Consider the following 23,216-nt stretch of genomic DNA (forward strand, 5'->3'; position numbering starts at 1 on the left):
AAGTCCAGTGCCATTCATTAGTGTCCTGTAATATGTTTCACAACCACAGTTTTGCACTTTGAAAAAATTTGCGGGCTGTAAATTTACATTTCAATTGTATGCCACTTTCTACTCCTTGTTCACAGATTGACTCCTCAAACTACTGAATTTTCATGAGTCAGAAATTTTCCAATGCTTTGCAAATGATTTAGAAACAAAAATACTACTCGTAAACATTTCTGCTTGTCTCCACTAGGTTTTTAATACTTTCAGCTAGCTCCGTTCTGTGTTCAGGTCAGAAACCAGCCCCTTATTCATTTGTTAAAGATGAACAGGAGGAATGAACGAGCGTTGTATTATAACTCAGAGTAATACACTCCTATCTGGTAATAATGGGACTATAACTATTGCTGACTTGAGGACTCTAGAAGCCACATTTGCTGAGCTAACAACATAATTGCTTAGAGCCTGGAAAACAAGGATTCAGATAAACTGGTCCCTCATAAACACAAGATTTCATGCTCCGGCTGAATTTCTCCCCAATTATGGTAATATCGGGGGAGTTGCCAGGTTTTAGAATCTCAGTCACTCGCATTCCATTGTATCAGAATAAACCAACTCCACAGAAATTTTCAGGCTGAATTGCGTTTAGCATAATTTTACCAACCCAATAAAGCACTCAAGGCACGTTCTAATGGTTAAGGTTCCTCGTGATGATGGCTCGTGTTTAAAACTTACAGAGTGGTTTTATTTGCACTTATGTGTAAATTCCAGGAGCCATTTCTCAACCGTTTTTCTTCACGCCCGTAAAAATCCTAAATATGCTTTCCCTTATTCTCTAGGTCAGCAATGCATTCATATTTCCAATTAAATATGTTGACTTGTTAGCTTCATTACTTACAACATTATAATATTGAATTTGCCCTATAAAATATGCTTTGTATATACTTGTAGAAAACAAAATAGTATACGGTGATTTATAAGACATTTTGAGTTTTCTGTTAAGTTTACAGGAGCACATTAGTATGATTAATTGTGGATGAAGTGAGCCTAAATCCAACTACCCTAGCGAGAATGACTTCTCAGCGATTGAAAAAAAATTTAAGTTGGGTTGAAAAGATCTGTTGGTTTTGCTGCCCACTCACTATTCAAACACCTTCCTTTGATAAAAGGATCCTGATTTTCTTTTGGAACGCCGTGGCATTCCTCTTTACTCTTGGCCTCCGTGGTTTGGAGGTCCCGGTTGCCATCCCCAGGCTTCAAATATGGGGGTTAATCCTGGTCTGGTGGACCATTGGCATATCCCACACTTCTGGCTACAGTGATTACGTTAAGGATGGTCACATGACATAAGCCGTTCTAAAGAGAGTTGACCACAGGACTTTTTTTGAACTATTGGGGAAAAAAGAGCTCTTTTTCCTATGGGGCTGCTGAACCGCTGTGTTGTACGTCTGAAGATATAAAAGACATCTTGCCATCACGTCGACATAATCTTCCCTAGAATCAAGCCCACATCTTAAAAACCAGAGCTAAGATATAAAGACAAGGGTCCTTGCGACAGTATTTAACGTGGGTTTGCCCGAAAAAAATATTTACTCTTGGAATTTATGAATATGGGAGACAACATTTTCCTTTTAAATTTGGTTAGTTTGTTGTCATTCTTTTTTTTTTCAATATATGAAATTTATTGTCAAATTGGTTTCCATCCAACACCCAGTGCTCGTCCCAAAAGGTGCCCTCCTCGATGCCCATCACCCACCCTCCTCACCCTCCCACCCCCCATCAACCCTCAGTTTGTTCTCAGTTTTTAAGAGTCTCTTATGCTTTGGCTCTCTTCCACTCTAACCTCCCCCCCCCCTTTTTTTTCCTTCCCCTCCCCCTTGGGTTTCTGTTAAGTTTCTCAGGATCCACATAAGAGTGAAAACATATGGTATCTGTCTTTCTCTGTATGGCTTATTTCCCTTAGCATCACACTCTCCAGTTCCATCCACGTTGCTACAAAGGGTCATATTTCATTCTTTCTCATTGCCACGTAGTACTCCATTGTGTATATAAACCACAATTTCTTTATCCATTCATCAGTTGATGGACATTTAGGCTTTTTCCACAACTTGGCTATTGTTGAGAGTGCTGCTATAAACATTGGGGTCCAAGTGCCCCTATGCATCAGCACGCCTGTATCCCTTGGGTAAATTCCTAGCAGTGCTACTGCTGGGTCCTAGGGTAGGTCTATTTTTAATTCTTTGAGGAACCTCCGCACTGTTTTCCAGAGCGGCTGCACCAGTTTGCATTCCCACCAACAGTGCAAGAGGGTTCCCGTTTCTCCCCATCCTCTCCAGCACCTATAGTCTCCTGATTTTGTTGTTGTCATTCTTAAATGGATTTGTGCCCCCGGAAGCTGGAATAATCTAGCCCCTGGATTTGATTAGGTCCTTTGGCCGCAATCACATACCTAGTAACTCCCTTTCTCGGTACTTTACATGCTCATAATTAATTTGTAAATATCCACTTAGTGTTTGTCTTCTCTGCTAGACTGTATACTCCGTGAGGTCAGGGAATTCTAAGTTGTTCATGGAGACTGTGTCCCCGGCACCTAGCCCTCATTCCTGGGACACAAAAAATACTCAATAATAATTTCCCTCTAAAATACACAACCTAAGGGTCGAGTGAGTCCGAGCACAGCAGGGTGCCACCATTCAGCTCTCTCCCTGCCCTAGCTCTTCAGGCTTGGTCCTAGGACAGGGAGGCTTTGAAGGAAAAACAAACACAAAAGGGAAGAGCTATTTTGGGTTGTGGCACGCAACGGGACAGAACACGGAACGACGAAAGAGACAGTCTCGCCCCTTCTCCGCGGATGACCTATTTGGCTTTTGCACCAGGAAGTCACCAGTGCGCTGCAGTGGTGTCTGGGTGGGGGAATGGCCACAGCCCCTAGTACATTGTAGAATTACTAAAATGTGCCTGGTGGGGGGAAAAAAAGAAAAAAGAGGTTAGAGAGGGATAGAGCCAAAGCGTAAGAGACTCTTAAAAACTGAGAACACACTGAGGGTTGACGGGGGGGTGGGAGGGAGGCGAGGGTGGGCGATGGGCATCCAGGAGGGCACCTGTTGGGATGAGCACTGGGCGTTGTATGGAAACCAGTTTGACAATGAATTTCATATTAAAAAAAATGTGCCTGGTGGAAGTCTCCGGGCGTCTGATTGGACAAGGAAACCCACTGCTCTGCCAATCCCCCTCTATACACACTCAGTGACCTTTAAAGGTGTCTGGAAAGAATTTGGCAGGATGCCTATGTCCTGTGCGGTCAGGTAGAGCTAAGGAAGGACTAGTGACAGTGCTGTTATTACTTAGTATGACTCTATCCATTTCTTCAGGCTAGTAAGACCTGGAGGAGTGTGTGCAAACACACATATTCACACCAATAAATATATATACACACACACATATACATGTACATATGCACACATATACATACATGCACACACATGCACACATACATACACACATGTGTACACACACACGTAGGATCACCATTACATGGGAAGGTGAGTTCGTGTTCATACTCCTGGGGACGTGGGAGGCAGAAAGTCAAGACGGAAGCTCCTCCCCAAGGAGAAGTTGATGGGTACCCCACAGACCTGTGCACCTGCCCCTTCTACAACCCTAAGAAATCTCATTCCATAAAAATGCAAGTCCGCGACACCAGCACCGAGTTGTATCTTGTACAGTGTGTAAACACAGACACGGACGCACACAAACTACGGGTTATATAGTTATATATATTTAACACATATAAATAATTTTGATGCGATATATATATTTTTTTCTATTTTTAATGGTCACTTCTAATCTCTCTACAATGAGCTAGCTATTTTCTTGATAATGGCATTTATCATAGCCATTGAAAAAATCTAGTAACTGTCGATAGCAAGTAAGTCAAACTTCAAGCGCTGAATGCCTTACAGCTTTGCCTCCACCTACTTTCGTGTGATGCTGACCCAAAGTAGATCTGCCCCCTGCCAGAGGCTCCACAAAATACACACCTCCCAAAGTTGATGGTTAGCTGGAATCGCCTTCTCTCCTTGCAAACTGTGACAAGGCATGATTGTACGTAGATGATCCTAAATTGTGGCGAGAAGGAAAGACATTCCATTGTCAGACACCTTCTGAAAGTTTCTCTCTCCTTGCAGAAGATGTCGAGGGTATGTTTCCTCCTACCCTGGACCATCAGAAACCTTGGCCTTCTCATCTACCTTTTGCTTTTTATAAACGTAGGGTTACGAATGCGGAGGAAGGTTTCAGAGTTAAAGGAGCGCTTCCTTTGAAACATTGTTAGGGGAACTCTGTAAGAACCTTTAACATTTTATAACTTAAAACATCAAGTTTGTACATTAACGCATTTGAGATTTACCACTCCAGATATGTGGGTCTGGTGTTGGGCTTGCTTTCCAAGCCCTGTAGGAAAAACATGCCATACACTCACATATTTTATCATGAGATTTTCTTTATTAAGGAAAAAATTTAAGCACTTACCAAAAAAATAATTTCAAACAACAAAGCAAATGGATTCACTCTGTTTCCTTATTAACTGATAACCCCCCCCCCCGTTCCATTCTTACCACAAGAATTTGATATCAATTGTAGGTCCTGCTAAAAGTCATAAAAACTATTTTTACTGGATTTCATGAAGATGGCTCACTAGCTCTTCAAGTCTTGGGCCCATTAATATTTTTACCACCTACGAGTTCATATGGATTCCACACAGAGTTGCCAACACCTTCATTGCTATTTCTTTCCAAGGTTACATGTGAATGTGCCACGTGTCAACTGGGAAAACACAAGAACTTGATGTTCTTCAACTTTTGTTTTGTTTTCTGCCGATACTTTTTTGTTTCCTTTTTGAGAAGAGAATCCAGGGGCTAGAACTTGCTAGTTTGGGTGGCTGTGGGTTTGATACACTCAAAGATTTTTTAAAAATGCCTTTATTTTATTTTCTCCTCTCTGTTTCTCTGTCTCTGTCTCTTGCACAAACACACATACCTTTAGGTCCATTTTTTCCTGTACATCAAGATACAAGAAATAGGCCAAATGATGTTTGGAGCTTTAAGACTAACTCTGAGAGTTTCTGATTTTATGAAATGTACCACTGATCGCTGATGATGACCAGAAGTACAATTCCACCCTTACTGGAAGTACAGGATGGAGCACAGTAAAACTTCATTTACTGGGGAGCATATGACTAAATTTACCAAACACCTAAAATTTTTGCTCTTCACCTGTTGATGAAAAGAATCATGATAGTCAAATGATGAGGGATTTATTTAAATAATATTTTTTTTCAACGTTTTTATTTATTTTTTTGGGGGACAGAGAGAGACCGAGCATGAACGGGGGAGGGGCAGAGAGAGAGGGAGACACAGAATGGGAAACAGGCTCCAGGCTCTGAGCCATCAGCCCAGAGCCCGACGCGGGGCTCGAACTCACGGACCGCGAGATCGTGACCTGGTTGAAGTCGGACGCTTAACCGACTGCGCCACCCAGGCGCCCCTCCATACCCTTATTTAGAGGCAAAATCCTAGAGACTAGAATAAAGGACATAGAAAATGTCACCATCGGACAGACAGGGTGAAATGAGGACAAGGAAAGAACGGCTTCAAGAGACAGTTATTTCTCCTACATCGTGTTATCTGACCACAGCTAGTCTTCCATTAAGCCTAATGAAAACTACCACATTATCCAAATACAAATTAATCATACTCCACATATTATTCTGTTGAAGAAATAAGTAGACGTAGATACTTTTAAACTATTTTTTTTAACAAAGGGGTAATTAAAATGGATTTTATGGCAATCCCATGTTAAGTAGAAAAATCGATTAACCTGAACATTCGCCTCCATACTCTTCCTATTATTTGAAGTTTGATCCATCACGGGCAAGACGACCGGTATTATCCTATTACATCTCATTCATGGATGGTTCAGATCGACAAACAGCTGGAAGCAGATGTTTTTTCCTTTCTTTTTCCTGTGTTTTCCCGCTTGCCATCCCCTCGCCTCCTCTGTACGGAAGCTACGACCCCGGGCTCGGGGAGGCACACAGACAGAGGTCAATGCTGGGAACGAACCGTGTGACTCACCGTCTCAGCACCATTTCCTCCTCTCTGTCCCCTCGGGGAGATCACACAATATTTCTATTTTTCCCACCCGCTCGTTGGCCACGGCTCGGTTAACTTCACGCGAGTATGTCCTTTCTCACGGTGCCCAGTCACTCAGTGGTGTTTGCGGATGCTCCACGGTGTGCTGAGCCCCTACTGTGTGTTCTCGTGTCACAGCAGTGGATGGAACATAGACACATGCTCCCGCCCCCGTGCACTTGCATTCCAGGGAAAGGAGACGGAACAATACCTGATGGAAAACCGAAAAACGGATACACTGAATGTTGGAAAGTTTCAAGCATCATGGAGATAAACAGGGAAGGACAACAAGTAACCCCTAGAAGAAGAGACGCTTTGGGCGAAGAGAAGTGTAAGCATCGTCCAGGACTTGTTTCTGCCAAAGCTACAGTCGCCATAATATAAATAGTGTTTATGGAATCAATAAGTAACAGATATCTTTTATGAAGGTGGAGGTGGGGCTGGAAAGGGCATCGTGGGGCATTAGACAGCCCATCCACGTCTAGCAGTTAAATCTTCATTTCTAGAACAGTGAGGTGATCGGTATCGTCTAAAATGGATTGATCAAAACTGACCGCATAGACGTGTTACCTTCTATGTGGAAATATTATCTCAAAAAATAAAAAGTGCTTGCCCCTGGGGAGTAGGTTGATGGGGGTAGGGGCGCCCGGGTGGCTAAGTCGGTTAAGCCTCCCACTTCGGCTCAGGTCACGATCTCACCGCTCTTAGGTGCAAGACCCACAGTGGGCTCTGTGCTGACAGCTCAGAGCCTGCTTCAGATTCTGTGTCTCTTTCTCACTCCCCACCCCACCCCCTCTCTCAAAAATAAATAAACATTTTTAAAAAAGAAAAAAAGAGAGTAGGATGGGGATTGCTGTTTTTGTGTTATAAACCTTGAGGACTATTTGCCCTTCTTTTTTTTTTTTTTTTTTTTTTTTTGGAACTTTGTTCATCTATTGCTTTAATACGTTTTCAAGACAAAAATAAATAAATAAAATGAAAACTGACTTATGACCTGGGGCGGTGAAATACTTTGCTACTCAATAGCAGACTCAGAATTAGAACAGTCTGCATAAATGCAGCGTCCGTGTGCTTCGTATTTGTGCCACACCGTGATACGTGATGGAACAGACAAAACAAAATCGCATCATGACCATATATACGTGTGTCCTATGGGAGGCAGCCAGTAAATGACAGGAATTATTATTGTAATTCGATCCCATGAATTTGACAAGCGTGTGCCTCTTTAGACATCAGTTTTCTCATCTGTACATTATTAAGACCTACCTTAAAGCATTCTTGTGTGTACCAGGGAGATGGCTGAAGACTGCCAAGTGCTAGACCTCCAGAGAGGAAGTGGGTTAAATGTTTGTCTCAGTTTTACTTCTCCAAACCTCTTGCAGCTCTGTTGACGCTCCTCACTCGGGCTCAGCCCCAGCGAGGGAAAGGGGGGCGAGTGGAAAGGTGGAGTCTGGAACCCTCCTCTGAGTCCGACATCTTTGTGATGATCCAAAGATATGATATGCTCTTTTCCTCTTCTCTAAATTACAGAACTGTCATCCTTTCGAGCCTATTTGCTTGTTAATATAGCAGTTGTTTATTTATATGCCAGAGCTAGAGGAGCCCTTAGAAACCACGAGTTAGCTTATTTTATTTTCCACTGTTTCGAAATGCAGTTTTTAGAATTATTTAGGGGGAGCAAGACAAACAGACCAGGAAACAATAGCCACTGAAAAGGTAGGTTCCTACTCACACTTGCCAAGAGGAGGGGACGCGCCACACCACATGGTGCCCCACAGGGAAACAGGGTCAGTCAGGAGGCAGGGGGAGCGAGCAAAAATATGGGGAAGAGCCTGTGTTGTGGCTTCGTGGGCAGGAGCTGGCTCAGCGGTGTGAACAGCCTCAAGACTGGCTACTCTGAATGAGTTCAATGGGCCTCGCGGTGTTCTGAAGTTTCTGGAAATCTCCAAGGGCAATTAGGCTCTGAGTTTGAGAACCTAATAAAGGAGGTGGCTGGGGGCATGGGGTCTGGAATGGTAGGCTTGTTTTGAAAGGCGGGGCTCCTGGCAGGCTGAGGGCAAGTTGTTTATTCTCTGTAGGAACTGGCTAGCTGCGTGAGGGGTTGTCCCCCTAGGGTCCAGAAGGCTCCAGATGTAAAGCATCGAAGTGCAGAAAATACGGAGGCTACAAACTTCCCTGTCGCGAATGAATCAGCTGCGGGGATCTGATGTACCACAGGGTGACAACAGCCAGCGATACTGTTTTCCACACTGACGAATTGCTGAGAGAGTAGATCTTAAATGTTCTCACCACCGCCACAACCAAATAACAATCGTGTGAGCTGAAGAATGTGTTAGCCAACGCGTTGTGGTAATCATTTTGCAGTTACGCACATTTCTAATTGTCACACCCTACACCCTACACCTACCTAGTTTATATGTCAATTATAACTCGATGAAGCTGAAGAAAAGAAAAAAAAAACCAGGCGTGGTTGGCACACCTACATTCGGCAACGTCAAATAACATTGGGGGCCATGGCACATTCGTACCTAGTCTCCCTAATTGGAAGAAAAAGGGAAACATTAGGAACAGTTCATGTAGCCAAGTGTTATCCACTCAATACTCTCCGTGTCTTGTAGCACAGAGCCTTGCCAATCATTAGTGTCACATTATCAATGGAAAGAGCACTGCTGGGCGAATTGTTCTGAAATCCTGAGCCGACTATCCTAGAAGCGGAGCCAGTTCCAAACTCTTCAGACCAAAGCATTCTTTGCCTGTTTTGCTGCCAAAGAAAATCACGTTTAAACTCTGTCTGGAGATTTTAACATTTGGTGAGCTTCCTCAGGATGGCACGCCATCCCTAAGTGACTCTTGACCTTCCATTTTCCTAAACGGATGCAAACATACCTGTGTTAATATCAGCAAGCAAGTATTTCTTAACCGCCCACTCCGGGGAAATACGACGTCAAATCCTTGATCTGTCAATGTGTCGAACACATATTTTTTTGAATGCTTATTATGTGTCAGACACTTTCATAGGCGTTGAGGCTACAGGAGTGAACAGAATAGATACAAGTGCTTTGTGGAGCTTATTCTCTCCTTGGGGGCTGGCAACAGGCGAAGTAAAAAGTGATGGCATGTGATAAGTAAAAAGTGATAAGTGCTGTGGAGTAAAATGAAGCAGAGAATGCAATTTTAAATAAGGTGGTAAGAAGCGGTCTCTGGAGGTGATGTGTTAGCAAAGACGTGAAGGGTGCATTTGAGGGAGGTTTGTTGATGGGCGGCTAGAGGGAATGAACTGGAAATACAAGAGGTGGCCATGTTTGTTGATGGGCGGCTAGAGGGAATGAACTGGAAATACAAGAGGTGACCATGTTTGTTGATGGGTGGCTAGAGGGAATGAACTGGAAATACAAGAGGTGACCATGTTTGTTGATGGGTGGCTAGAGGGACTGAACTGGAAATACAAGAGGTGACCATGTTTGTTGATGGGTGGCTAGAGGGAATGAACTGGAAATACAAGAGGTGACCACTGGGACTGGGGACGCTGGGCATGGAGAGTACAGAGAGAGTACGTGACAGCAATGAAAGAAAACAAAATAGGAGAAATAGAAGATCAATTCCCTGACTTCACAAACTTTCTGGTCTCATTAGGGAGATAAGGTTTATTAAACATGAAACCGTTGGAAATAGGTAAGTAAAGATGGGTTCTGTCATATGGTTCGCGCCAGCAAGTAAATTGGGTGTTAAATACGAAAGACAGCTATCTTAGGATTTACCGGGATGAACATTGACTGGATGACAGGCTAGGAAACTCCTACGATTGAGACAAATTCCTACATTCATCATCACAACTCTCACCAAACTTTTCTCGGCATCTACTATGTACAGTTCACGCCACTGAGTTATCGGGAAAAGGCCAAGCCATGAATGTGAGCTTCCTGAGGGGAAACATCTTCTGTTATCTGTCCCTTTTTAGGGAAGCTCACCTAAAGCCACGGTGGAATTTAGCAGTGCCCGAGATGACCACGAGGAGGAGGTTTATGGCTGGAGGAGGAGCCAAGGGTTGGTTGTCATGGAAATGGAGTGAGTAGGACAGATGAGGAGAGGTTAGCTGTGATCTGTTGGGCCCTCAGCCTGGATCTATGGTGGTGTGTGGAGAAAGTGTGGGAGAGGATCCCCTGGGTTATCGAAGACCCCAGGGAGGGTCAGTGGATGGGGGTCCTCTTCTGTAACATGGACAGCAGCCATACAAGGAGGTCTTGCCGTCATGGGCCTTTAGGGTGACACGCGCGAACAGGGTGGGTGTGCGAGGCAGAACATTGGAGGATGTTGGTGAGACATCTCAAGGATTCCCAGCCATCTGATCGAAGCAGGACGAGCCGCCTAGAGAGTGTATGTCTTCGGGGAGATGTAAGAACCCGCAAAACAGATCATTGCCGTGAATGGGATGTTGATGGAACTCACAGACTCCTTAGCTCTGTAGAAATGAATGATCAATCGTCTCTCTGGAAATCGACTTACAATACAAGGTAGCAGAAGGTAAGTGCCACAGGGATGCAGATACTTAGTTCAGAGGAGGCAGAAACTTTGAAACCGAAAACGTGAATGAAGCCGTCCCCTGTGAGATGAGGTTTGTGACCACGCGTGGCTGCACCTTGCTGCAGAAGTTTGTAAATCAGTAGCTGTTATCTTCTGTCAGCACTGTAAAGAACACGAGTCGTATTGGCTGTGAAGCCAAAGTTAGGGATCATTCTTTTCTTTTTTTTTTCAATATATGAAGTTTATTGTCAAATCGGTTTCCATACAACACCCCCAGTGCTCATCCCAAAAGGTGCCCTCTTCAATACCCATCACCCACCCGCCCCTCCCTCCCACCCCCCATCAACCCTCAGTTTGTTCTCAGTTTTTAGGGATCATTATTTTCCACAGTGAAAACTTTTACAGGCTCTTTCTGTATCCGCCTGGAAACACTTGAGTGTCGTGCCCCAGAAACATCCTTCCAGCTACACATAACCACAGAAGCATTTTGAACATTAGTGAAAGCACATTACACTTTAGGTTACGCAATATATATTTTTATGTAGTATTTTATAGAGCATATTTGTATATAGTAGTTAATCATAGCAGAGAATTTTTTCTCTCCTCCTGCTGTGCCCTTTATAATTTTTGACGCCTAATACTATGATTAAGCAATATATTCACTGTTTTCTTTTCTCCAGAAAATTAATCAGGCTGGGTCGCCGGGGTAACTCAGTCGGTTAAGCAACCGACTTCGGCTCAGGTCATGATCTTGTGGTCCCTGGGTTTGAGCCCTGCATCGGGCTCTGTGCTGGCAGCTCAGAGCCTGGAGCCTGCTTCGGATTCTGTGTCTCCCTCTTTCTCTGTCCCTCCCCTGCTCCTGCTCTGTCTCTTTCTCTCTCTCAAAAATATTTTTAAAAGCTTAGAAAGTGAATCAGGCTAACAATAGAAGAGCCTGTGATAACAATTGCTCATTGATAGCTTGACACATAGGAAGAGGCCTGTGGGTTCTAAAGCGTTAGCTGGAGCCCCAAATCAGAGAGTGGTTAATTGAAGAAAGACCGTCTCCTTGCCTCCATCCAAAACACATTACCTGATATAGAGGCCAGTGATCAGTGCTTAGGTCTGGCAAATGAGACACTACCTAGAACTGGAGATTCAAAGCCCCATCCCTGATATTTACGGTTTAGGGATACCCTGTGAAGGTGTGGGATAAACTGATTTCAGGTTTCCAGTCTTTTCTCTTGGAACAGATACCGGACAGAGCACGCAAGAGCAATACTACCCTCTCGTGGTTAGAAGTCAGAACTGGAAATCAACATACTTGTTTTTATTTTTATTGGTTTTTTGTTTTTTGTTTTTTGTTTTTTGCCTGAGACAGTGATTCCCAGGGCAATCTACTGTTACCAAAGTGAAGGGTACAACAGATACAATTTACTGGATAAAATCCAGGCCCAAATAATCCTGGTTTTGTCTGGCTGGTCTGGGTAATGATGGCTACCTGTTCGGATCCAGCCTTTGGGGCAGTGAGTCATGTATCCATTCTATTCATAATTCAGCTTCTGTAATGGCAAATTCAAGATGTTCCTATCCCCATTAAATATGTATGTAGTTTTTCATCAGTTCGATGAGGAAACAGCGTCCCCTTGTCCGCCTCATAGGCTTATAAGGGGGGCCAAGTAAAAGTATATGAAAACAGAAGTATAAAGCTCTGAGCAAATGTTATTATTGAGGAAAACGCGTGTTCATCTGTTATCATTTAAAACACTTCCTTAATTCAATTTGGGGGTTTAGGATTTTCACCTAGAAATATAACACAATAATGATATTATATATATAAATATATGATGTTACATATATATATACATATATATATGTATATATATACAAGTAATGGAAAACTAATTTATATTCTGTACAGTCAGCTCTCTTCCAGCCCCACTGATAAAAGTCTCACCGCGAAGAACATACTTTATTGGTGACTTTAAACTTTGGGTGATATATGTCCTTAACGTTTTATGGCTCACTTACAGAGATTTTCTTTAAAGATTTTCTAGTGCACATTCCCAGGGCATCGACACAGTAAGGTGCCCTTGCACAACCATTTCTATAAGCATGCATGTGTTTGCTACGGAAGGAAATGGACAGTGGAGAGAGTAATTCAGAAGAAATTCTCCTTTAAATCTCGGACTCAGGAATCAAGGCAGAGGAAACATATTCCCTTATACTATGCCGAGAAGATAGAATGTGAAGGCACATTTCCAATAAGAGAAACGACTTAAAATAATTTTTTTCTGGTTCTCTTATAATGACCCTCAGGGTTCTAAGATCATGTCTGGCCAATGTTGACAACTATTTTAACTTTATACTTATTTGAAAGTTCAAAGTAACAGCAAATGAGGTCAAAGGGGTGCTGACACAACCGAGAAAGGGCCAGCTGTTTAATCTGCAAAGAGGAATTCGTGTTGACAGGTCGGGGCTCAGCCACCACCCCTGCCCAGGTGGACCCTGAAATGCCCAGAAATGAGGGCATCCATGCGCCAGCATATGTGGTGGCAAAGTATGGAATTTTCTACAACACTGAATTTCTGTCCTCTTCTGTAGTCTGATACTTGCTCTCTTCATCAGTCAGTAGTTACAGAAAAGGGAAACTTCGCAACCTCTGAAACGTGTTTCTTTCTTAGAATAATAAGGTTTGTGCCTTAAGGTTTAATAAGTAAATAAACCTCAAGGTTTATTTCATATACCTTTTTTTATATATTTCAAGTTACCTTTCAGTGTATCACTATCAGATTTAATATTTTGAAGTAAATGCTACAGTATGCTGAGAACACAGACCCACCTGCTCGTTGGCTGTGTATTTTCCTTGCTCCTCATTGTCCTACTTTTGAAGTTAAGGCCCGCGTGTTTTTGTACGTATGCTGTGCGTATCTTTCAGAAAGTGATATTCAAGTGACAGTGGAGGCTGACCGAACAACGGGGCTGAGTCCGAGGGCGGTCGGGTAGACTTTGGCACACATGGAGTCTCAGCGGCCTCATGAGATCACCTGAGCAGTCTAGTTTCTTGTCCTGCTTCCCGATCCGGTTTTATCTATGTTATCACCTCCCGATCTTGGATTTGTCCACAGACTCATTACTGCACGCACATGCCTGGGAGTTGACATCCTTTGCTGCGTTAATACTCTGTCTAACCCCAGCCTGCCACAGACTCGGGTTTTGTACCAAGGATAAATACTGGCCTACACCCCATCTCCTTTGGGCATCTGACTCTGGCAAGTCCGTGTTTGGCTCCATATTCCTGTCTTGGTGCTGACATTTTGTGCCATCCTGGCTGGGCCAAGGGCCCCAAGCGGGAGATCTTCGGCAACCGTCTAGCCTCACTTTTCATTTTAGAGCAATGCTGATGTCTGCTCCCAGGGATCCAAATAAGCCAATGGCCAGGCATCCACCCACTCGGGGTATAGCAAATCTAGAGGTTAATAAAAACATAAAAGGGATAAGCGCGAAGGATAGCATGTTAGGTGTGGGTATCAAAATTCTGGATTGTTCTGGAAGAAAGTACTGCTTTTAGTCAAATACAGTCTACTACAGTTTCTGTTATTAGTCCTGTTGACCTGGGATCTGCTGACCTTGTAGAAATGCTGAGTTCACCTGGAGGACACGGGCACAGAGCTGACCATGGTCAAGACCGGGGTTGAAGGGACTCAGTTTCCAAACGAGAATTTCGGATCCCGGCTAACCCTGCCAGGACATGGCGTTCTTATTAGTGAATGAGGAATTGAAGGAATCATCTTCTGTGGATGTCTCCTCACCTTTCGTGCCTGGAAAACTCTTCCTGAAGATTCCAGAAGTGACCCAAACGATTATACCCCCTCAGCATCCCGTGTCCTGTTTATTCCCGTCGAGTTCTTCCCATTCCACCCCCATTAGGGCACTCCTCACCCCCCTCGATAACATTTGTTCCTGTGCCCTCTCTCTGGGTTGCGAGCAGCTGCGGGACCATAAACGCCCAGGGAATTAGCAAATGTTTCACATCTGAAGCTTTTAGCAGCGAAGGTGCTTTGATCATCTTCCAGGGAACAACCCAAACTCCAGACCCCCCCCCCGTCCCCCAATGTTGAATCTCTATAACCAGAAAGAGAATTCTGCTTTTGCTTAAGGCGTGGATAGCTCCGAAGGAGATGTCACGACCGCCCTAACAACGGGGAAAGGCCCGGTGATCTGCAAAACTGAGGATGGGGCCGCCGGAAAAGCAGGTGGGAAGAAAAGGGCTAGAATGTGAACGAATCGTTACAGGCTGAGGGCAGGCAGGTGAGATCACTTGGAAGGCCTGGGAGGCTCAGACGCCAGGAGAAGGTGCCTTCACGCACGCACGCACGCACTCACGCACTCACGCACTCACGCACGCATTCTCACGCACGCACTGCTTTCCGCCCAGTTTTCCTCTGCGTGCACTTGAGAAGGATTATTCGCAGCAGAGCAGGAAAGGGTCCCTGACAAAGGTGCCCTGCCGCTGGGGGTGGAGGAGAAGCACATCTGTCACCCTGGGAGGAGAGGCTGGAAAAGACCCAGCTCTGCACCTGCACCGGGGGATCCCGCACTGGATGCATAGGAAGGTATGTTGCCACAGGGAAAGGGGCCGGAAACTGTCCTGCCCAGCGCTCCTGGAAGCTGTGCAGTCTGGAGCAGCAGCTCGGAGACCCGACACACCACACGTGTGTCCCTGTGGCCATCTCTCGGCCACAGCTACACCTACAGCCCTGGAGGTCAGGCAGGGAGCTTCTGGCCAAGCACTGCATGATGCTAGTGCTTTTCCCAGCAGACTGGCCCCTAAGCTCACCTCCTCGTACATGTGCACCGCCTGGTGCTGCCCATCTCCTCCACCTGTCTCCCATTGGGCCGCGGTCAGACCCCCAAGTGCAAGGGAGTCTTAGAAAGGTCAGTTCAGTTAAAAAACAAACAAACAACCTTTTTGACTTTTCTGCCTCTGCAGTGTAAGCAGGCAGCCTGCCTCCAGTTCAGGAAGGGAATCTTTAGGTGGGACAGGACGGGAGCCGGAAAAGCCAATCCAATATCTGCTGCACCTACCGCCCAGCTAGGTACCATCACATCACCCTCTTCATTTCCTTCATGGTGCCAGAACCTTCAGAAGAAAGCAAAATGCACATGGTTGTGTATTTATTTTTATTTGCTTAAGGTGTCCCTCCACCCCGTTCGCTTGTAAAGTCCATTGGTGGGGGCGCCTGGGTGGCTCAGTCGGTTAAGCACCCTACTCTTGATCTTGGTTCAGGTCACGATCTCAAGGGTTGTGAGTTCGAGCCCCGCATCAGGCTTTGAGCTGACCGCCCAGAGCCTGTTTTGGATTCTGGCTCTCCCTCTCTCTGCCCCTCCCCCACTTGCATGCTCTCTCTTTTAAAATACATAAACTTATAAGGTCCACTCATGCAGGATCCTATCCACCCTGTTTTTTGTGATATCCTCACTATCAATTACAATGCCTGGCATATACCTGACACTCAGTAAATGTTGTTGAACAAATCGGCAGACTCTTTGAGAATGGAACAACCCTCCCCCCCCCCCCCCAAAAAAAAACGATGGCGCCTTCCACGGAAAAATACTTACACGCACAACTGTACCTTCCCCTCTCCGACATCCCCCGGGGAAGGAAGTGCAGTAAGGAGACTGAGATGATGGGTGCCCTCATGACCTCACTTTAAATGCGGCAGTTTTGATCATGGCTCTATCAACATGTATGTCCTTCCCACCCACCCCCCAGGAAATAGAAAGGAAATATTGAGCTGCTTCAAGCCGCGCTGCAGGTGGGAAAACGTGTCGCTGATAGGTCACTCCCCTACAGGGCAGGCCATCAGCCTGAAGCACGATTGGGAATGCCTGGACAGCCGTGCAGCAGCTACACGGGATCTCTCCATTAGGCGTTTATACACGTTTCTGGAAGGTGTGCCAGCTGGCCTTTCAAATTCATTGAGGAGAAAAAAAAAATCCAGGGTCTTAGAGTGCACTTTTTTCATCCTCTTTCTCCAAGCTTAAAGCTGGCTAAAAGCCTGAGAAAGGATTCAGCTATTGAATAGTAGCCAGGAAGGAAGATTAGCAAGAAGGGAAGGTATGTGGGTGTCCGAGGGCTGGGGCGTTTTTCTCCGTTTCAGTGTGACAAGAACGTAGGGCTCTGTGCATTCAACTTCCCAGTTCTTTTGGTGTCACCTACTGCTTAGTTCAGGAACCCCTTTCTGCCTTCACTTTTCCTTTCCTAGGAAAGGATCAAATCAAGGTCAGTCGCACCTACAGGGCCTCCCAGCCCCACCCGGACATAAGGAGGCCAGGAGCCTGGTCCCGGCCACGTAGGGCTTCTATTGGAGAATAAAGAGGAGGCCCGTTTGTTCTTATCTGGCTACCCGGGAGAACAGGAAGTGGTCTGGTGCTGCTGGAGAAGCCTGAACTTGGCATGGAGACACTCTCAAGTGATTACTTTGTCAGACTTCCATATTTCAAAGGCAAATCAGCAACGAGCAAGCAAACAGATACGCAGCTTTCTGCGTGAGTTTTCTTTTTCCAGAGGAAACTCTTCCTTATGATCTGCCCTCTTAAAGCTGCATGACTTAGCCACCTTAACAGCCCTTGGACCAATTTTTTCCTCAGATGAAATGTGATGACATGATAGACGGGAAGGACGGTGAAAAGAAAGTTCCTTGGACTCCTCTCCCTTCCTTCTGGGGATGGTTCCCAATGAGCGCAATGTATTTTGAAATGCATTTTCCGATGTATTTCTTCTCAGATGTATCCATTTCCAGTAAATCTTGATGCTTGGGCACCCCAGCCATGGAAGTGAAGGGATTCAAGGGAAAAGTGGATTCTATTGCAGCTATAATGCCTTAATATGCAAATGTGATTTTTATTGCTGTGAGCAGCAAGACAGTAAGACCAAAGGCCAGACTTTGGAGAGGAGAGCGTGAGAAAGAGGAAACAAGCAAGAGAGTGTGTGTGTGTGTGTGTGTGTGTGTGTGTGTGTGAGAGAGAGAGAGAGAGAGAGAGAGAGAGAGACTTGAGAAATGGAGAGAGAGAGAAAGAAAACTTGCTGAATCTCTGAAGCATATAGAAAACCCACCTTGGGTATCTGAGATCACAGTGTTTCTACTACGGCAGTGAAGTTACCTTGCACCTAGGAGGGCATGGTCTGGAGATCCCTTCTGATCCAGACGGGGAGGATGTAACGGATGTGAGGAACTTTAAGGGAGGAGAGCAAAGGGCTGTGTCTGTTCCCTTTGTGTTGGGAGAGCTTGGGAAGAAGAAGAGAAAGAGGAAATCCGGGAAACTGAGCATGCGCTGAAGATGGGGGTTTTAAATTAATAAATCAGGTTGAACGAAATCTTGACTTACAGTCCCACCCCACCACTAACCCCAGCAGGCTGACGCTCAGGAGCGAGATGTGATCAGGTCTAGAGAAATTGAGAAGCTACCTTTTCTTTACAGATCTGAATGCAGTGTGAGTTAATTTGCTGCCCGGTCACATAGTTAAACTTAGCCAGTGACTGCATGTCTATTTTGATGATGGACTAGTCCTGTGGGAGGCAAAGGGGGACCTTTGAAAAAAATGAAATGACACCTGAAGTCATATTGATGACAAAGTCCTTTTTTCCTGCTCTTGCTACAAGGCACTGAGGCAGTAAACTTAAAAAAAAAAAAAAAAGATACTGGGTGTATCCGTTTCTCCCTTACCCATTATCCTCAAGAAGGACCAGAGTTTTTTTTTTTTTTTAATTTTTTTTTTCCAACGTTTTTTATTTTATTTTTGGGACAGAGAGAGACAGAGCATGAACGGGGGAGGGTCAGAGAGAGGGAGACACAGAATCTGAAACAGGCTCCAGGCTCTGAGCTGTCAGCACAGAGCCTGACGCGGGGCTCGAACTCACGGACCTCGAGATCGTGACCTGGCTATAGTCGGACGCTTAACCGACTGCGCCACCCAGGCGCCCCAGAGGTTTTTTTTTATCTATATGAACTCTTGTCAAGCCCAGGTCAGGTCAGCATCCTAGGTTATTTTCAGCCATGATCTAAAATGACTTCACTTCGGAAGAGTATCTGATCGACTTCAGTTTCTCTCCTTCGAGAACCCCCAGTCTTCTGTTAACCAGTAGAAATATCAGCAATCTATTCATACCTGACTTCTTTGCTGTGACTCACAGCCTCCTACAAAGACTAGGAGATGCTCAAGAAACAAGAACAAGAAATTCAAAAAGGCAGTTAATGTACTCTGAGGGAAATCAAGCAACCATCCAAAGGAAAGCTTCTAGTACTTTTTTTTGTAATATGAAATTTAATGTCAAGTTGGCTTCCATACAACACCCTGTACTCATCCCAACAGGTGCCCTCCTCAATGCCCATCATCCACCCTCCCCTCCCTCCCACCCCCCATCAACCCTCAGTTTGTTCTCAGCTTTTAAGAGTCTCTTATGGTTTGCCTCCCTCCCTCTCTAACTTTTTTTCCTTCCCCTCCCCCATGGTCTTCTGTTAAGTTTCTCAGGATCCACCTAAGAGTAAAAACATATGGTATCTGTCTTTCTCTGTATGACTTATTTCCCTTAGCATCACACTCTCCAGTTCCATCCACGTTGCTACAAAAGGCCGTATTTCATTCTTTCTCTTTGCCAAGTAGTAGTACATTGTGTATATAAAACACAATGTCTTTATCCATTCATCACTTGATGGACATTTAGGCTCTTTCCATAATTTGGCTATTGTTGAGAGTGCTGCTATAAACATTGGGGTACAAGTGCCCCTATGCATCAGTACTCCTGTATCCCTTAGGTAAATTCCTAGCAGTGGTATTGCTGGGTCATAGGGTAGATCTATTTTTAATTTTTTGAGGAACCTCCACACTGTTTTCCAAAGAGGCTGCACCAATTTGCATTCCCACCAACAGTGCAAGAGGGATCCCGTTTCTCCACATCCTCACTAGCATCTATAGTCTCTTGATTTGTTCATTTTAGCCACTCTCACTGGCATGAGGTGGTATCTCAGTGTGGTTTTGATTTGTGTTTCCCTGATGAGGAGCGACGTTGAGCACCTTTTCATGTGTCTGTTGGCCATCTGGATGTCTTCCTTAGAAAAGTGTCTATTCATGTCTTCTGCCCATTTCTTCACTGGATTATTTGTTTTTCAAGTGTGGAGTTTGGTGAGTTCTTTATAGGTTTTGGATACTAGCCCTTTGTCTGATAATGTCATTTGCAAATAACTTTTCCCATTCTGTCGGTTGCCTTTTAGTTTTGTTCATTGTTTCCTTTGCAGTGCAGAAGCTTTTTATCTTGATGAGGTCCCAGTAGTTCATTTTTGCTTTTAATTCCCTTGACTTTGGAGTTGTGTTGAGTAAGAAATTACTGTGGCTGAGGTCAGAGAGTTTTTTTTCCTGCTTTCTCCTCTAGGGTTTTGATGGTTTCCTGTCTCACATTCAGGTCCTTTATCCATTTTGAGTTTATTTTTGTGAATGGCGTAAGAAAGTGGTCTAGTTTCATTCTTCTGCATGTTGCTGTCCAGTTCTCCCAGCACCATTTGTTAAAGAGACTGTCTTTTTTCCACTGGATATTCTTTCCTGCTTTGTCAAAGATTGGTTGGCCATACTTTTGTGGGTCTAATTCTGGAGTCTCTATTCTATTCCATTGGTCTGTGGGTCTGTTTTTGTGCCAATACCATGCTGTCTTGGTGATTACAGCTTTGTAGTAGAGGCTTAAGTCTGGGATTGTGATGCCTCCTGCTTTGGTCTTCTTCAATATTATTTTGGCTGTTTAGGGTCGTTTGTGGTTCCATACACATTTTAGGATTGCTTGTTCTAGCTTCGAGAAGAATGCTCGTGCAATTTTGATTGGGATTGCATTGAATGTGTAGATAGCTTTGGGTAGTATTGACATTTGAACAATATTTATTCTTCCAATCCATGAGCACAGAATGTTTCTCCATTTCTTTATATCTTCTTCAATTTTCTTCATAAACTTTCTTTCTTTTTTTTTTAATTTTTATTTATTTTTGAGACAGACACAGAGCATGAACGGGGGAGGGTCAGAGAGAGGGAGACAGAATCCAAAGCAGGCTCCAGGCTCTGAGCTGTCAGCACAGAACCCGATGCAGGGCTTGAACACAAGGACTGTGAGATCATTACCTGAGCTGAAGTCAGACGCTTAACCGACTGAGCCACCCAGGCACCCCTTAATAAGCTTTCTATAGTTTTCAGCATACAGATCTTTTACATCTTTGGTTAGGTTTATTCCTAGGTATTTTATGATTCTTGGTGCAATTGTCAATGGGATCAGTTTCTTTATTTGTCTTTCTGTTGCTTCATTATTATTGTATAAGAATGCAACTGATTTCTGTACATTAATTTTGTATCCCGTGACTTTGCTGAATTCATGTATCAGTTCTAGCAGACTTTTGGTGGAGTCTATCGGGTTTCCCATGTATAATATCATGTCGTCTGCAAAAAGTGAAAGCTTGACTTCATCTTTGCCAATTTTGATGCCTTTGATTTCCTTTTGTTGACTGATTGCTGATGTTAGAACTTCCAACACTATGTTAAACAACAGCAGTGAGAGTGGATGTCCCTGTCATGTTCCTGATCTCAGGGGGAAAGCTCTCAGTTTTTCCCCATTAAGGATGATATTAGCTGTGGGCTTTTCATAAATGGCTTTTATTATGTTTAAGTATGTTCCTTCTATCCTGACTTTCTCGAGGGTTTTTATTAAGAAAGGATGCTGAATTTTGTCAAATGCTTTTTCTGCATTGATTGACAGGATCATATGGTTCTTTTCTTTTATTAATGTGATGTGTCACATCGATTGATTTGCAAATATTGAACCAGCCCTACAGCCCAGGAATGAATCCCACTCGATCATGGTGAATAATTCTTTTTATATGCTGTTGAATTTGATTTGCTAGTATCTTGTTGAGAATTTTTGCATCCATATTCATCACGGATATTGGCCTGTAGTTCTCTTTTTTTGCTGGGTATCTGTCTGGTTTGGGAATCACAGTAATGCTGGCTTCATAGAATGAGTCTGGAAGTTTCGCTTCCCTTTCTATTTTTTGGAATAGCTTGAGAAGGATAGGTATTATCTCTGCTGTAAATGTCTGGTAGAATTCCCAGGGAAGCCATCTAGTCCTGGACTCTTATTTGGTGGGAGATATTTGAAAACTGATTCAATTTCTTCACTAGTTATGGGTCTGTTCACATTTTCTGTTTATTCCTGTTTGAGTTTTGGAAGTATGTGGGTGCTTAGGAATTTGTCCATTTCTTCCAGGTTGTCCAGGTTGTTGGCATATAATTTTTCATAGTATTCCCTGATAATTGCTTGTATTTATGAGGGATTGGATGTAATAATTCCATTTTCATTCATGATTTTGTCTATTTAGGTCCTCTCCCTTTTCTTTTTGAGAAGCCTGGCTAGAGGTTTGTCAATTTTGTTTATTTTTTCAAAAAACCAACTCTTGGTTTCGTTGATCTGCTCTACAGTTTTTTTAGATTCTATATTGTTTATTTCTGCTCTGATCTTTATTATTTCTCTTTTTCTGCTGGGTTTGGGATGTCTTTGCTGTTCTGCTTCTGTTTCCTTTAGGTGTGCTGGTAGATTTTATATTTGGGATTTTTCTTGTTTCTTGAGATAGGCCTGGATTGCAATGTATTTTCCTCTCAGGACTGCCTTCACTGCATCCCAAAGCGTTTGGATTGTTGTATTTTCATTTTCGTTTGTTTCCATATCTTTTTTAATTTCTTCTCTAATTACCTGGTTGACCCATTCATTCTTTAGTAATCTGTTCTTTAGCCTCCATGCTTTTGGAGGCTTTCCAGACTTTTTCCTGTGGTTGATTTCAAGCTTCATAGCATTGTGGTCTGAAAGTGTGCATGGTATGATCTCAATTGTTTTATACTTACGAAGGGCTGTTTTGTGACTCAGTATATGATCTATCTTGGAGAATGTTCCATGTGCACTCGAGAAGAAAGTATATTCTGTTGCTTTGGGATGCAGAGTTCTAAATATATCTGTCAAGTCCATCTGATCCAATGTGTCATTCAGGGCCCTTGTTTCTTTATTGATCCTGTGTCTAGGTGATCTATCCATTGTTGTAAGTGGGGTTTTAATGTCCCCTTCAATTACCATATTCTTATCAATAAGGTTGCTTATGTTTGTGATTAATTGTTTTATATATTTGGGGGCTCCGGTATTCAGCACATAGACATTTATAATTGTTAGCTCTTCCTGATGGATAGACCCTGTAATTATTATATAATGCCCTTCTTCATCTCTTGTTACAGCCTTTAATTTAAAGTCTAGTTTGTCTGATATAAGCATGGCTACTCCAGCTTTCTTTTGACTTCCAGTAGCATGATAGATAGTTCTCCATCCCCTCACTTTCAATCTGAAGGTGTCCTCAGGTCTAAAATGAGTCTCTTGTAGACAGCAAATAGATGGGTCTTGTTGTTGTTGTTGTTGTTGTTATCCATTCTGATACCCTGTCTTTTGGCTGGAGCGTTTAGTCCATTTA

Source organism: Prionailurus bengalensis, chromosome B1 (genome assembly GCF_016509475.1).
Source record: "Prionailurus bengalensis isolate Pbe53 chromosome B1, Fcat_Pben_1.1_paternal_pri, whole genome shotgun sequence".
In the NCBI taxonomy this organism is placed as follows: Eukaryota; Metazoa; Chordata; class Mammalia; order Carnivora; family Felidae; genus Prionailurus; species Prionailurus bengalensis.